At 39.7% G+C, this 15,577-nt stretch overlaps 1 long non-coding RNA gene across 1 annotated transcript; it reads right to left on the bottom strand.

The window, feature by feature from the left end:
- Positions 1-7,925: 7,925 nt before the first annotated feature.
- LOC131275082 (uncharacterized) lies at positions 7,926-13,706 on the bottom strand. Its single transcript, XR_009182525.1, has 4 exons — positions 13,524-13,706; positions 12,537-13,065; positions 9,703-9,761; positions 7,926-9,070 (listed from the first exon to the last, which is right to left on the bottom strand). It is a non-coding gene; the product is annotated as an uncharacterized lncRNA (long non-coding RNA).
- Positions 13,707-15,577: the final 1,871 nt, after the last annotated feature.

Below are 15,577 nucleotides of genomic sequence, written 5' to 3'. Positions count from 1 at the left end.
AGCGCCCTTCAGCTCTGGAAGTTGTGTCATAGCGCAGGATCCCCTAGCCCTCCCCCGAAAAGCCCTCTCATGCAACCCAGCGCCCATATACACATGAAGACACAATTGAGGGCCGCGTTGATTAAAGCCACTGAGTACCCCCAATTAGAAATCACCATGTAACTAGTAGCCACACAAGCCACCCCCATCCCCTGCATTCCTCTCCAACTCATTCTTCCCCAGCTTCATTCCATGTTCTCCACCCCTTCGTCCTTGCAGCATCCGACAGAGGAACCCTGTGAGGAAGTCGTAGTGGATTAAAAACCTATTTCGTCAAACGTCCACCTTTTCTCAGAGGTTCTCTTCCAAGTACCATGAACACCCAGCTTTCTTCCCATCCTTCCCAACCATCTCTCAAAAATATTCCTTACCCCTCCCCCTGTTTCATTTCCAGTCTTTTGTGCTATCATTGCAAAGCAACCTCTGTTCATGTGCAGTTCAGGCCACTATATACTCTTGCTTTTCCTCGTCCTAATTTTCCTTCCTGATCTCCAGACTGGGTGTCTACTCCCCTAAGTGTTCAAAGCTTCTGTTCTCAACTCCAACGATCATCTCTCATCTTACTTGTTCACCCTCCGGGATCCTGAATCTCAGAATTCGTTCTCTGCTCACAGTGCCCATTTCTACCCTTACCTGAACTCTTTCTACAGTAATATGGCAGCCTTGCCCCTGCTCTCTTCAGAGTGTCAGATTGAGAGCACTTGGGCTTCACTCCAACGATGTCTGTGAGAGGTAACAGGTTTTCTTGGGTGCTGTGCATTTTGACTGAATGTCTGTGTCCTCACATTTGAGGGATGAGTGTAGCACAGGGACTAAGGCCACAGCCTGTGTTTGAATCCTACAACCCCCACTTATTAGCATGAGCTAGTTGAAGTTGGTGTAAGTTATTTAACTTATGCAGCTCTTCCCTCATTTGTATAGTTGAGCTAACCATAGCACAGATCCCCTAGAGTTGTTGTAGGGATCAAATGAGTTGTTTTATATAGTGCAGGGGTTCTTAAGCGGTCTGTGAGCTTGAATTGAAATTTTTTAAAAAGCCATTCTTTTGGGGATTTGTTGGTGCAGCTGTGATATATTTATTAAATAATGCACAATGTAGTGTGGACTTACAGGTCCATGGTTTTCACCTGACTGGCAAAGGGGTCCATGGAACAAAAAAGGTTAAGAACTCCTGATGTAGTGTGTGTAAAATAGTGCCTGAATAAATATTCCCTATTTACCTGGCAGAACTTTGTGTGTGTGTTAAGGCACTTAGACAGTTCTTCAGCTCTTCCCTTAAGCATTCCCTACCACTGTCAAACAAAACAACCTCCTCTGCCATGTCCATTGGCTTGTTCATAATATTATTGTTGCCTTATCACAGTACATTTTGACCTGTTTCTTAAATGTTTCCCTTACTAGACTGTGAAATCTTTGTTACTCAGTTACTCAGTAGCTGTTTGTTCAATTGTCTACATCATTTATAAGAATTCTTTGTTTCTGTATTTAAGCTGTTAAATTCATCTTCTGGATAGTGAACTTTTGTGATTGCTCTAAATTTTTTAGAAGAACACTTCTGCACAGCCCAAAAGCACTTAATGTTTATTTTTATCATAATAAAAACTTAGTGTTTTGGGGTCTTTAAACCTTTTTTTTTTTTTAAGAAGAAAAGGGAGAGATTTTCTATTTACCGAGGATACTTGAATAATAGGTGGTTTGGAGAAAGGTATACATAATTACAACAACAGGTAGGGTCTGATGATGCTAAACCCAGCATGGAATTCTAGCAAAGATTTTTGTTTTTTGCCTTTTGACTAATATACAATTGCAGAATATATCATAGGATATCAACATTTCTAAAAGATCTACTGGTTATGGTTTTTAGAAATGAGTGTATATGCCAGTGGTCCAAATCTGTAACAAAAAAATATATAGAAAGCAGTAAAGGAATGCAACATATATGACAGATGAAGAATCTAACAAATCATTAAGGAAAAGATGAATATCATGACATAAAAATGGGCAAAGAACATGGACAGATAATTTGATGGTCGTAATATAGTGTTCAACTTTATTAATTAAACTTTATTAATGAAAAAAAAATGAAACTCTAATATTTTCCTTACCTATCAAGTTAGCTTAACTTTATTTTGAAATAATTTCTAGCTTCCAGAAAAGTTACAAGATTTTTGCAGCTGTCTATAAAGATTCCTATATAAGCTTCAGCCAGATTTCCCAATTGTTAGTATTTTGCCTCATTTGCTTTATCATTCTGTGTGTATATGAATATATAGACATATATACATACTTATACATATGTTATTCATACACATTTACATATATACTTACACGAGTATATATATTTATATCTATATGTACTTTTACATATTTTTTCATGAACCATTTGAGAATAAGATGCAAACATGATGCCCCTAATTACTCCCAAATACTTTGGTGTATATTTCATAAAAACAAGGACTTCTCATATATAACCACAGGCAATTAAAATACTATCAGTATGAGTTCATACTGATAGTTCCAATTCCAACCCAACACCAAAGGGTTCATTCTAGCCTTCCCTTTTTCCATGTTTGGAACTCCTTTCATTAATAACAAGAAATCTGGATCCCATTATTCACAATATATTTACTTAGTTGCTCTATCCTAGAACACATACCAAAAGCAGTTTCAGAATTACTAATCCATATCACAGTCAGGAAAAGAAATATTACCAGCTAGAATTCAGTATTGGTTTACTGTTTTCTTAAAAATCTATATTCAGAGGATAAATAACCTAGATTACTATTTTCTAAAATTACTTGGGTTAGTTCTCCCCTTTACCCCTCCCTTTAGTGTGGTATTGTTATTAATTTGAAATTCAGTTAGGTTCATTTGGTTTTGTTTGCCATCCATTTTAGGGACTTACCCCTAACCTTGTTGATTTTTTTGAGTTATGTGATACATTAGCATTGTTATTAAAAATGTGTTTAGTGGTAATTTTCAATGATGGTAGGCAATCCTGGGAGAAATGTGTATAAACTGATACAGCCTTTCTGGAGGACAGCTGGGCATTCAATGAGTAATGCCCATTGACCCAGTAAAAGATCTCAAAGATTTATGGTTAAGGAAAGTCATCAAAATACTAGTTAGGTGACTTCCAGGAAAATGGTGGACTAGAACGACATGGGACTCTCTTTTCCAGAAAAATAGCTAAAAGACAGGCTGAAACAGTCTAGTGAAAGATCTTCTAGGGTTTAATATACCAGGTGAAGGCTGGGCACCATTCACAGGAGGGAAATCAGACGACAGAACTGTGAGTTGAAACCAGTAGCAGCTGCTACTGGCAACATTCCCCACACAAAAGACACTTCAGAATTCTCAGGCCTTGGACCTGCAACTATGAACAAAGGGGGCTCCAGTGATCTACTACCCCAGTAAAGGGGAGGGAGAGGGACACAGTTTAAGGCTGACTCAGCTTCTGACCCATAGATTTGGTCTGCTGTGTTCCACAAGCCCTTCCAGGCCAGGTGGGACCACACACTGGTTTGCCCTGGGAGCCCGGGAAGGACTGGAGAAATCAGACCCTCACAATCTCCCTCTCTTCTAGCTGGGTCTAATTGTTGAGGATGCCCCAGAAAAGGGGAGAGAGAGGGACACAGCCTAAGGCTGACTCAGCTTTTGGCTCAGGAATTTGGTCTGCTGTGTCCCAGGAGCCCTTCCAGGCCAGGTAAGTCTGTGTGCCATGGTTTGCCTTGGAGTTGGCAAGGGGCTAAATATATACAATCCTCCCATTCTCCTCCTCTACTAATAGAATGACTGTTGAGTACTCAGAGGGGAGTAGAAATACTTCTGACATGGGAAAAGGGAGGGGACTGCCAGAGAAGGCTAGAGAACTGTCTCAAAGAAAGTTTGAATTACAAGGCTCATAGCCTCCAGACAGGAAGTTCTATCACATTGATCCGGTCTGTACTGCAACAAATACACTCCTACCAGACATTGAACTGAGAGCTGTCAAAGAGCTCCATCTGCTGACAGACCAAGGAAGTGCAGGCAAGAAAATTAAAAATAAATAGGAGAGACTTTTTCTGGCCTCTATAGCCTCCCTCCCCAAGGCCCTAGGAAGTGACTTTACAACCACTTACTGGGTCCAGTGCCCAGTTTTGAGCAACCAGCAGGATAATCCTAACAATCCAGGTCGAGCCAAGAATCAAAGAACAATGGTAACATACAGCCTCCTGCCACTAAATCCCTACAAAAGAGAAAGAAATTGAGCATCTGAGTAAACTACATCCTAATCAGATGCCTAGATATCAGCAAAAAAATTATGAACCTTACTAAGAAAACAAATGACATGGCCCAAGAAAAAGAATATATCAAAGCCCCAGAAAAGATGCAGAATTTGAGAGAACTAATCAGTGAGATGCGCACAAATTCCCAACATCAGATTAATGAGTTGAAAGACAATATGTTCAAATAGATAAATGACATCAAGAAGACATTGAGTAAGTAGAAAGAAGAATTTGAAATCTGGAACAGAAAAATTACTGAGCTTATGGGAATGAAAGACACAATAGGTGAGATCAAAAATGCATTTGAGATATACAACAGCAAACTTGAAATGATAGAAGAAAGAATAAGTGATACCAAAGACTGAACAGCTAAAATTGAAGAGAGAAAAGAATGAAAAAAATTGAGCAGGGGCTCAGAGTTGCAAAACGCAAAAATGTTGCAAAAATGCAACAACATGTGTCATGGGAGTTCCAGAAGGAGAAGAGAAGGGAAAAGGGGCAGAAAGAGTATTTGAGGAAATCATAGCTGGAAATTTCACAACTCCCACAAAAGAAATGAACTTACACGTCTGAGAAGCACACTGTATCCCAATCAGAATAAATCCAAATAGATCTACTCCAGGACACGTACTACTCAGAATGTTAAATGTCAACGATAAAGAGAAAAATCTCAGAGCAGCAAGGGAGAAGCAAACCATCATGTACAAGAGACACCCAGTAAGACTTAATGGAGATTTCTCTTCAGAAGCCATGCAGGCAAGAAGACAGTGATATGATACAATTAGGATACTAAAGGAGAAAAACTGCCAGCTGAGAATTCTTTATCCAGCAAAAATTGTCTTTCAAATATAAAGGTAGGTATAAAATATTCACAAACAAAAAGAAACTAAGAGAATTTGCAGAAAAAGAATCCACCTTTGCAGGAAATATTAAAAGAAGCCTTAGAACCTGAAAGAAAAACACAGGAAAGAGGCTTGGAGGTGAGTATAGAAGAAAGAAGAGCAGAAAGGATAACCAAAAGAGTAAAAGGACAGACAAAAATATGACATATGAAAACCAAAGAATAAAGTGGAGGAAGTAAACAGTGCATTTATAGTAATATCATTGGATGTGAATGGATTAAACTCCCCAATGAAAAGATACAAACTGACAGAATGGATAAAAAAACATGAACCATCCATATGCTGCTTACAAGAAACTCACCTTATACCCAGGGATACAAACCGACTGAAAGTGAAATGTTGGAAAAGATACTCCACGCAAATAGTAACCAGAAAAGGGCAGAGGTAACTATACTAATATCAACAAAACAGACTTTAAATGCAAAAAAAGTTATAGGAGACACTGAAGGCCAGTATATATTAATAAAAGGAACAATTCACCATAATATCTATAAATATCTATGCACCTAACCAGGGTGCCCCAAAATACATGAGACAAACTCTGGGAAACTGAAGGGCAAAATAGACTTCTCTACAATAATTTTTGGAGACTTTAACACTCCCCTCACATCATTAGATAGAGCAATGAGACAAGATTAACAAGGAAACAGAGAACTTGAACAATATGATAAATGAGTTAGACCTGACAGACATATATAGAACACTGCATCCAAACTCAGCAGGTTATACTTTCTTTTCAAGTGCCCATGGATCTTTCCCCAGGATAGACCACATGTTAGGGCACAATGCAGCCCACAATAAATATAAAATGATTGAAATTGTATAAAGCACCTTCTCACATCATAATGAAATGAAACTGGAAATCAATAATAGGGAAAAAAGTAAATTCACAAATGTATAAAGGCTGAACAGCTCACTTCTAAATAATCAGTGGGTCAAAGAAGAAATTACAAATGAAATCAGTAAATATGTTGAGACAAGTGAAAATGGGAACACAACATATCAAAACTTATGCAAGGGAAGCGAATTTGTCTCAACGGATAGAGCATCTGCATACCACATATGGGAGGTCCAGGGTTCAAACCCAGGGCCTCCTGACCCATGTGATGAGCTGGCCCACACACAGTGCTGATGTGCGCAAGGAGTGTTGTGCCATGCGGGGGTGTCCCCTGTGTAGGGGATTCCCACGCACAAGGAGTGCACCCCCTAAGGAGAGCCACCAGCACAAAAAAAGTGCAGCCTGCCCAGGAGTGCCACCACACACACAGAGAGCTGATGCAGCAAGATGACACAACAGGAAGAGACACAGATTCCCCATGCCACTGACAAGAATACAAGTGGACACAGAAGAACACACAGTGAATGGACACAGAGAGCAGACAACTGGGGGGGAGGGGACAGGGAAGGGGAGAGAAATAAAAAATCTGAAAAAAACACTTATGGGATACAGCAAAGACAGTCTTGGGAAGGAAATTTATAGCTCTAAATGCCTATATTTAAAAGAAGAAGGAGCTAAACTTAAAGATTTAACTGAACAATTAGAGAAACTAGAAAAAGAACTGTAAACCAATCCCAAAGCAAGAAGAGGGAAAGCAATAATAAAGATTAGAGCAGAAATAAATGAAATTGAGAACAAAAAAACAATAGGAAGAAAACCAAAAGCTGGATATTATTTCACACCTATCAAAATGGCCACTATTAAAAAGAGAGAGAACTACAAGTGTTGGAGAGGATGTGGAGAGAGAGGAACAATTATTCACTGTTGGTGGGAATGTAGAACGGTACAGCCACTGTGGAGGACTGTTTGGCAGTTCCTAAAGAAGTTGAATATAAACTTGCCATGTCACCTGACAATATCACTATCGGGTATATACCCAGAAGAAATGAGAGCAGTGACACAAACAGACATCTGCACACAAATGTTCATAGCGACATTATTCACAATTGCCAAAAGTTAGAAACAACCCAGGTGTCCATCAACAGATGAATGGATAAACAAACCATGGTCTATTCACATGATGGAATACCACGCAGCTGTCAGAAGAATGAAGTCGTAAAGCATATGACAATATGGATGACTCTAAAGGATATTATGTTGAGTGAAGCAAGCCAGACACAAAAGAACAAATACTGTATGATTGCATTAAAATGAACCAAATATATTGTGTAACATATTGTATGATTCAAAAAAACATTTATAGGTATCCAGTACATTTAATTGAGAAATGTATGTTTTTATTCAACTGTGTTTTCTTTTTAGTTTTTGTTTATATTTTCAATGATTAAATGTACAAAATAAAGTTTTAATCCCCTTTTTAAAAAATGCTATTTATAATTATGAAAAATAGAAACAATCAAAATATCCAAAAATAGGAAACTAGGTAAATCATAAATTATAGTGCACACATGTACACTCATGCATTGGAATACTAAGCAGACTTTTAAAATCATTTTTCACTGACATTTGTGACCTGGAGAAATGCCAAAGGGAAATAAAGTGAGGCACACAAATGTTTATACAGCATAATGCTAATTTTGTTTGAGTATATGAGATGGCACAACATTGTGAATGTAATTAACACCACTGAATTGTATACTTGAAAGTGGTGAAAATGGAAAATGTTATGTTGTACATGTATTTCCACAGTAAAAATGTAAAAACATATATGAAGAAAAAATAATAGTGATTATCTATGGATAATGGAATCTGAGTGGTTTTGATTTCCCTCTCTGTTATTAATTTGCATTTTCCAAACTTTCTACATAAATATTTATTACTTTTACAGTCAGAATGCAATTTACTTTAAAAGTCGATAATGTATTTAGGCATTCTTGAATATACAAATAACTTATTGGCACAACAGTTTCTTCATGCTTTAGAAAATTCAAGGCCTCTAAGGGGAGAAAGGAAAGACAAGAAAACATAGAAACAATTCAGAGGAGGTGACTTCAGAGCCAGATTCTTTTCCCCAACCCATTTTCTCTTCAGACTCTGAATTTTACTCACTTCTGACATTTCATTAATTAGAGATTCATTTAGATTAGCAATCTGTTGTTCTTTTTTTCAGTTGATTAATTTTATTTCAAAATTATTAGATATATGAATCATCCTAAGTACAGGTTTTTAAAAGCCAAATAGTACTAAATGGGTTGTATTGAAAAGTAACAGTCCCCACCCCATAGGCCAACTTTCCATAGGGAACTGCTCTCAGATTTTCAGCAGTTTTCCCTGGTCTTTATCTCCATATTTCTAAATAATGTGTGTATAGTGACATTTCTTGATCTGTCGATTTTATATAATATCTATTGCTCTATTTTCATGGTAGATGGGAACTTAGCTCACCCATTCAGCCTCACACTTCAGATCTCTGTACTTCTCAACATATTTACCTTACAAATATAGGTTGAATCTGTAAAAAGTGTTAACATTATGATGATTTAAAGAAAACACTGTTCACTGCAGAGTCACATAGTATACTATGACTATGCTTTCTCTCTTGTAGAACTCTTCTTTTCTGCCTGGAGTTGATCATTTCATTTATTTGATTTGATTTTCTTTTTAGAATTATGTAATATTCATTTGCTTAAGTTTTTATGACCCGCTCTCTGATTTTACAAATTGCTTAATCATCTCTGTTATGCAATTATCAATCATGTTTTTTTAATAGCCTGAGCTCAGTGGTTAAATTTTGTTTCTTGGAACTTTGTTCAGGAGCTTGCCATCCCCCTGTTCCTCTCTGGACTGGTGCATTGTCATCCTGGAACTGCACATACACTCAGCTCTGTTGGATCCTGTTTCTTAAATTCTGTGTCTTCCTCTTTCTTGGTTTACTCCTTTGGTTACATATCTTCCAGAAGCTTCTAGAAACAAGGTTCATAGAGATAAATATTTTAGGATCTTACATATTTGAAAATGTTTTTATTCTACCTTCATACTTAAACCAAGAGTTTACCTGGGCAGGTGTGGAATTCCCATTTGAAAATTATTTTCCTTCAGAACTGTGAACAGTTTGCTCCATTATCTTCTTGCTTCCAGTGTCCCTACTGAGATGTCAATGTCATTTTGATTCCTAGTCCTTTGTATGTTACCTGCTTTTTCAGGAAGATCTTAGGAGCTTCTCTTTAACCTTAGCGTTCTGAAGTTTTATAAAGATGTGCCCTAATCTGGGCCTTTTCTTCCATTATTTTCTTCCATTATTTTTCTTGCTGACTCTCTGGGCTCTTCAATCCTAAGACTCCTATCCTTCCATTCCAATAATGAAATTTTCTTTCATTATTTCTTTAATAATTTCCTTCCTTCCATCTTTTTATTTCTTTTTTTAAAAAATTAAAGCAGTTATAGGTTCAAAGAAAAATCATGCAGAAAGTACAGAGTTCCCATATACTACCCCCCATGCACAATTTTCCCTATTATTAACACTCTGCATTAGACAGCAAACCCAATTTTAACATAAGAATACATTAAGAAGGTTAGGAGGTTCTCAGTCACTCACCTGCTAACGCCAATTCCTAAGCTCAGTTTGTTTTTCCTCCAGCCCTTAGCTGATATCAACTGCGAGGAAATGGGAGGATGATTGGTTAGAAGAGGGAACAGGTGGGTAATCTGGAGTCATGGAGTGCCTGGGTGGGAGAGCAGCCCAGAGGATGTAAGGCCGATTGGGGGAGGGTGCTGCAATGGAGGGTCTTTAGGGCACCTGGATGGCAAAAGGGAGGTAGGTAGATGGTAAAGAGAGTTAACCTATATTTAAATTATGCTCAAAACCAGGCTATATGCAAAGGATCAGGAGTCTACTCATTTTCTACATCCTGCACTGCAGAGAACCCTGCCCCAAAAAACCAACATTCAGGTACTGTGGGGGTTGAACATGATTGTGCAAGCAAACCTGAAAACCCAATCACCCTGGAAAAAGATGAGTTCTATGGGAAAACAGATTCTGCATTCCAAACAACCAACTTATAAGTGATCTTTTGGACCATGTCCTGCTTGCTAACTGGGGCTCCATTTGCCTGGACTAGGCCAACCCTGGGTGTGCTTAGAGAGGCCATTAGCAAAAATGAAAAGCAAGAAGCCCTTTAGTCCATTATGTTAAAAGAGGATTTTTCTATCTTTTATTATTTATGATTTCTGATTTTAGTTACTGTTTCCCAGAACAAACCAAATGTTACAGTTCTACTTCAACTTACTGGTGCAAATAGATGCTTATCTTCAATCACAAAAAAATTGCTAAGAAATCACTTGTGCTGTGGCTTCTCTTGCAATTCTTTGATATCTCGTCATGCGAGTCATTTTCTATGCTTCCAGGCAGTTTCCACAAGCTACCACAAAATGTGCCATTTTTAATACATATATATATATAAATGAATCACTGTATATTTTATGTATATGTGCTGTATTACTTATAACCAATAATAAAGTAAATTCAATGAATTAAGCAAAAGCAGACTTTATTTTTTACTTTAATAACAATGCTTCCTGAAAAACAGGTATTAGGGGGTCCCAAGAATCTTCTGTAGCATTTAAGAATCCTTTGGGGGGAGCTAAGAAAGCGTGAGGGGAAGAAAAAAAGCCCAGGTTAAATGTTCTCTCTGACCAATGGGGGAACGCGGTGATTCTCCCACATGACTCCCCAGCTCTTCTTTAAGGAAGAAAGCATGGTCTCCTGTGCTACAGCTTGGTCTGAAAATTTCAGTTTTTCTTTCATGTTCTGCTTTTTCAGTCTCCAAGGGGAGGAGAAGCCTGAATTAGACAAATAAATGAAAGAGGAAGTGCCTCAGCACCAGCCCCATATGAAATGGCAGCCCACTCAATCAGTGACCTCTGTGGAAATACTGAAGACATCCGCTGGGCCCTGTTAGACTTTCTGGGGGCTGGGACAGCCGCCACCCAGAAGAAACGAGCTTCCTCTGGCCAGGTCAGACAGGTGGGCCGCCATTACCCGGAGGTAGAAGGAGCATCTTCTGATCTGAGGAGGCAGGAAAGCCCTTCTCGCCCCCTGTGTGTCCCTCAAGGCCTCTTCCTATAAGCAGGAAACAATTAGCTCACAGCACAGAGAGGCTGAGGCTGGGTGAAGTGCAGGCGCCACCTTAGCAGGCCACCCCGGAACTATGAGGCAGTAACACCTTGCCTCAAATTCACACTTTAAGTCAGCCCACTATGTGCTGAGTACCTGTGGGTGTGCAGCTGGTGCTAACTTAGGGACAGGACCCAAAGCCTCTGAGAGTCCCAGAGGACCTGAGAGCACTTCAAAGGAGAAGATCTGAAAACAAAGAAGAGTGATGGAGACCAGGGTGGTACAAAGGAAACCAGAGAAACAGTCTGCAGAGGTGACACCTGAGTGATTAAAAATTATATTTCTTGAAACATGTGCATTTCTACTGTGTCATCATAATGAAGGGCAGTAGTAAAACATTTATTACAGAAAAAAATGGGAGGACAGAGGAGTAGGTAAAAGAATAAAATCACCCCTGGCCTTTAGGCCCAGAAATAACCTGTGTGAACATTGGTTGATTTAGACTTTTTAAGGGTATGCACTCTTTAACATAATTGTAATCACATAAGACCTCCAAAATTGTACGTTCTGATTTTCTAATTTATTCTTTGGAATATTTTGTATTCCAAAAAGAAGACACAGCAAATGCAAACAACGAGGGGGTGGGGAGAAGTAAATAAATCTTATTCCAAAAAGAATACTCTATGTATAAGGAAGTCCATCGTGGCATTGTTTATAAAACTAAAAACCTATAAATGAATGTTCATTACTAGCATTTCAGTCAAAAAAAATGAAGTTATCAGTTCATATTATGCAGTCATTAAAAAGTTTGGCCCTCTGCTCTATTAATTAATGTGGAAGGATGTCCCCAAATTTTGCCAAATTTTTAAAAACAGTATATATATATTACTTGTGCCTACTTATATAAAAACATGGATGTATATGTGTATAAAGAAGGATGTTTGCCAAAATCTAAACAGTTCTTGCTAGAGTGCTTTCTGTGCTGTTTACTTTCTTCTTCATATTTTTCAGTACTGTTTGAAACTTTTTTTGCAATGTTTTATATTTTTAAAAAATCATTTTGAACAAATTTTATGTGAATCTATACTTTTTGATATAAAATATATCCATTTTATGTGAGTGAAAATGAGGATTACAAAATATGTACATAGGATGATATCAAGTTTCATTTAAATATATGAGTGTATATCTATTCCACATAGAAAACCACTTGAAGGATGAACTCCAAGGTGTTACAGAAGGTAGGTCTAGGAAATGGGTCGATGGTTGAGTCCTCCTTTACAGACACTTGTTACCTTGCATTTGGGCTTACTTACAACGGCTCTGTGTTATGTCTTAAACCGTGCTGTCCATTCCCGGTGAGGAAGACACAGTCCTCTGGGCTGAGTCTCGGAGCAGCAGGGATTAACCAGTCCAAAAAGCAGGGAAGGACAGTCCAGGTGGAGAGAGCAGCTCGCCATCGAAGCCACAAAGCCAGAGCAAAGCACAGCATCGTCTGGCACCTGGCATCCGTCACCACGGAGCGCCCCCTTCTTCTGGAAACCCTCCCTGCGTTTCTGGGTCACTTCTCTCCTGGCCCTGAGGGAATGAGGCAAAGTCTGACAACTGAGGCTTGATTGGGTGCAGGCTCCGTGGAGATCATGAAGATTAACCTGACCTACTTCCCGGTAGTCTGCCCGAGCACCAGGGCAGGGATATCAGGGAGCCATGGCCAGTGGGCTCGAGTTCAAGTTGAGGCACCACCACTTCCTCAAAGGCTGCGTCTTGAACACGATACTTTACCTCTAAGAGACTCAGTGTCTTTATCTGCAAAAGGGGGCCAGTCAGAACCTCTGTATCACAGGGCTGTTAAGAGAATTAAATAAGTCCCTTAACACGAAATGCTCATCATCAGAAGGAGCCCCCTCCAGCTGTAACAACTGCATGACAAAACCCAACAGGCAGAACACAAACCCCTGGTATTTGAACAGGTCAGTTTTTGCCAAGAAACCAGCGCTCATGACAAGCACTTGTGATCCAGCCTCGTGGTAGGGCATGCTGGTCACAAGTTCTAATTATGGAAATGCTTGCTGACAAAGCAGCCCATTGACGTGAGTCACTGGAGGTGATTTAACTCTCTGGACCTGGGACTCTCCTGTGAATGATGTGGAAATATTTTGCAGGAAGTACTGGGGATCGAACCCAGGACCTCGTACATGGGAAGCAGGTGCTCAACCACTTGAGCTACATCCACTTCCCAGTATTTTTTTTTTTAATAAAAAGAAAGCAGTGATTTATAATCATTTCCACCTAAGGAGACATACCTTACAATCTTGATAGCACACACAGCTCCTGAAACCGCAGGTGGTAACAGCTAGCCAGGGTCTCCTCCCCTTCACTTCCTCTCAGCTCCTTCTCTTGCACCTGCTGCTCTTTGGCTTCCCTCGCTTTGCACTCACACCTCTGTTGATTCAGGGTCCGGCCTGATAAGCTCTGCAAAAATTTTTAAACGGTAATTCAAATAACTTCATCCTCTCATAAAACACAAATGCAGGAAGGTTCTGCTTGTGTGGATAGCTACAAAGTGCCTTCGAAACTAATTAGGCTTTCATCAATGGACCTGGGTATGAGAGGGTGTGATGACGTGAGCTCATTTCAAGGGTGAATGTTTTTTCCTCCTTCATATTTGGATTTCTTATCTGAAGTCTTCTTGAGCTTGTTTTCTGAATTGTCAAGGTAACATTCAAAGTTCTTCTCCATGTGACTCTGGCAGGGCAGTGAGGAGCACAGACATTGGTTTCAGGAAGCCCTGGTGGCAGGACCTAGCTGAGCCACAAGCCGGCTGTGTGGCCTGGGACAAGGGGTCACTGAGCCTCTCTAAGTCTATTTCTTTATCTCTGATACTGGGATTGACGGTCATTATAAGGATTCCATTAGCTATAGTTGGCACTCCACAAATGCTAGATATAATTATGCACTCGCACCCTAAAGAAATGGATTCTGCCATTTGCTGTAATTGAGTGACATCCTTGAGAGAAAACACAACTCACTGGTGTTGGGTGTCACCTGGGTGTGATCCAGCAGGGCAAGAAGGGATCAGTCTCGTATTATCCAAGTTCACAGGGAGAAGGGTACAGAAAAAACTCAATGCCATTTATTTAATGACCCCTCGAGGGCTCATAGACCAGCGCATTCACTACCAGGAGGCAGAGCAAGCCAAACTGCACCAAGTTTGCTTGGTAAACACAGGGAATTCGGAATTTGTTGGATGATTCCAACAGCCCTAGTCACTAGGTCTGGTAAATTTGCCTCCATGATAAGATCAGAGCTGTCCCAGGCCTGGAACGCGGCGCTCCTGGGACACGTTAGCGAGCATGACCAATGTTTGTCTCTTTGACCCATCTCTTTCTCTTATTGACCAACACCCTTTCTGATTGGCACATTCTTAAGATACTCTAAAGAGGAGCCTTGAAGTGTTTTTGTAAATATACCTTTTCTTACTTTCTCCAGTTACAATCAAGCCTTGCTGAGGGGCCCATTCTGACTTATTAAGGTGATTTTACATATTTCTGTTCTAATCCATTGCGTGTTAGTTTTATGGTTTAACTCTTCAAGGTGAGTTGCCAGATAACATACAGGATGCCCAGTTCGATTAGAATTTCAGATAAACAATGAATAATGTTTTAGTATAAGCATGTCCCAAATGTTGCAGGGGACATACACTAAAACATAATTGGATGTTTATCCGAAATTCTAACTAACTTGGCATCCTGGTTTTCTTTGTTGTTGTTTGTGTTTTTGTTGTTGTTGTTGTTGTTTTGCTGGCTCTGGCAGCCCTAATTCCAAGGGAGGTCTTATTTCCCTATTTCCAAATTCTTGGAGAGGTGGCTCATATAACTCATGCAAAGTTCTGGGAAAGCAAGAAAGGTAATGCTGTGTGTACAAAGACACATTCCACACAAACAACAGACAGCTCCCTGTGCGAGGCAGAGCACTGGGTGATTCGGAGGAGTAAAGTCTGGTAAGACTCAAGCCCTGCCGATACAAAGCAGAACCGGAGCCACGAGGAAGGTGCCCCCCGTGCTTGGAGGGGCAGGATGAAGAAAGACCCTCGTGGGGGTGGCATCCGAGGTGCACCTTAAAAACCAGCAACAGGTGAAGACTGGGTAGCCCTGTGTTTCTGCAGGAGGGAAATAGTTGAGCACAAGGTGAAGAGGGAAAAATTAAGGTGCTCTTGGTGGTTTTGTTTGGTGGGAACATGTGGAACAGGAAAAGACAGATGAGAAGGGAATAAGGTTGGAAAAAGTCAGTTAGATTAAATAAACATACAAGTAAAGCAAACCAAAAACAGAACCCAGAGTGCCCGAGGCTTTTCATA

This window comes from Dasypus novemcinctus, chromosome 21 (assembly GCF_030445035.2).
Source record: "Dasypus novemcinctus isolate mDasNov1 chromosome 21, mDasNov1.1.hap2, whole genome shotgun sequence".
Classification (NCBI taxonomy): domain Eukaryota; kingdom Metazoa; phylum Chordata; class Mammalia; order Cingulata; family Dasypodidae; genus Dasypus; species Dasypus novemcinctus.
The sequence above is the reverse complement of the archived record's forward strand: the minus strand, read 5'-3'. Positions and strand labels throughout refer to the sequence as shown.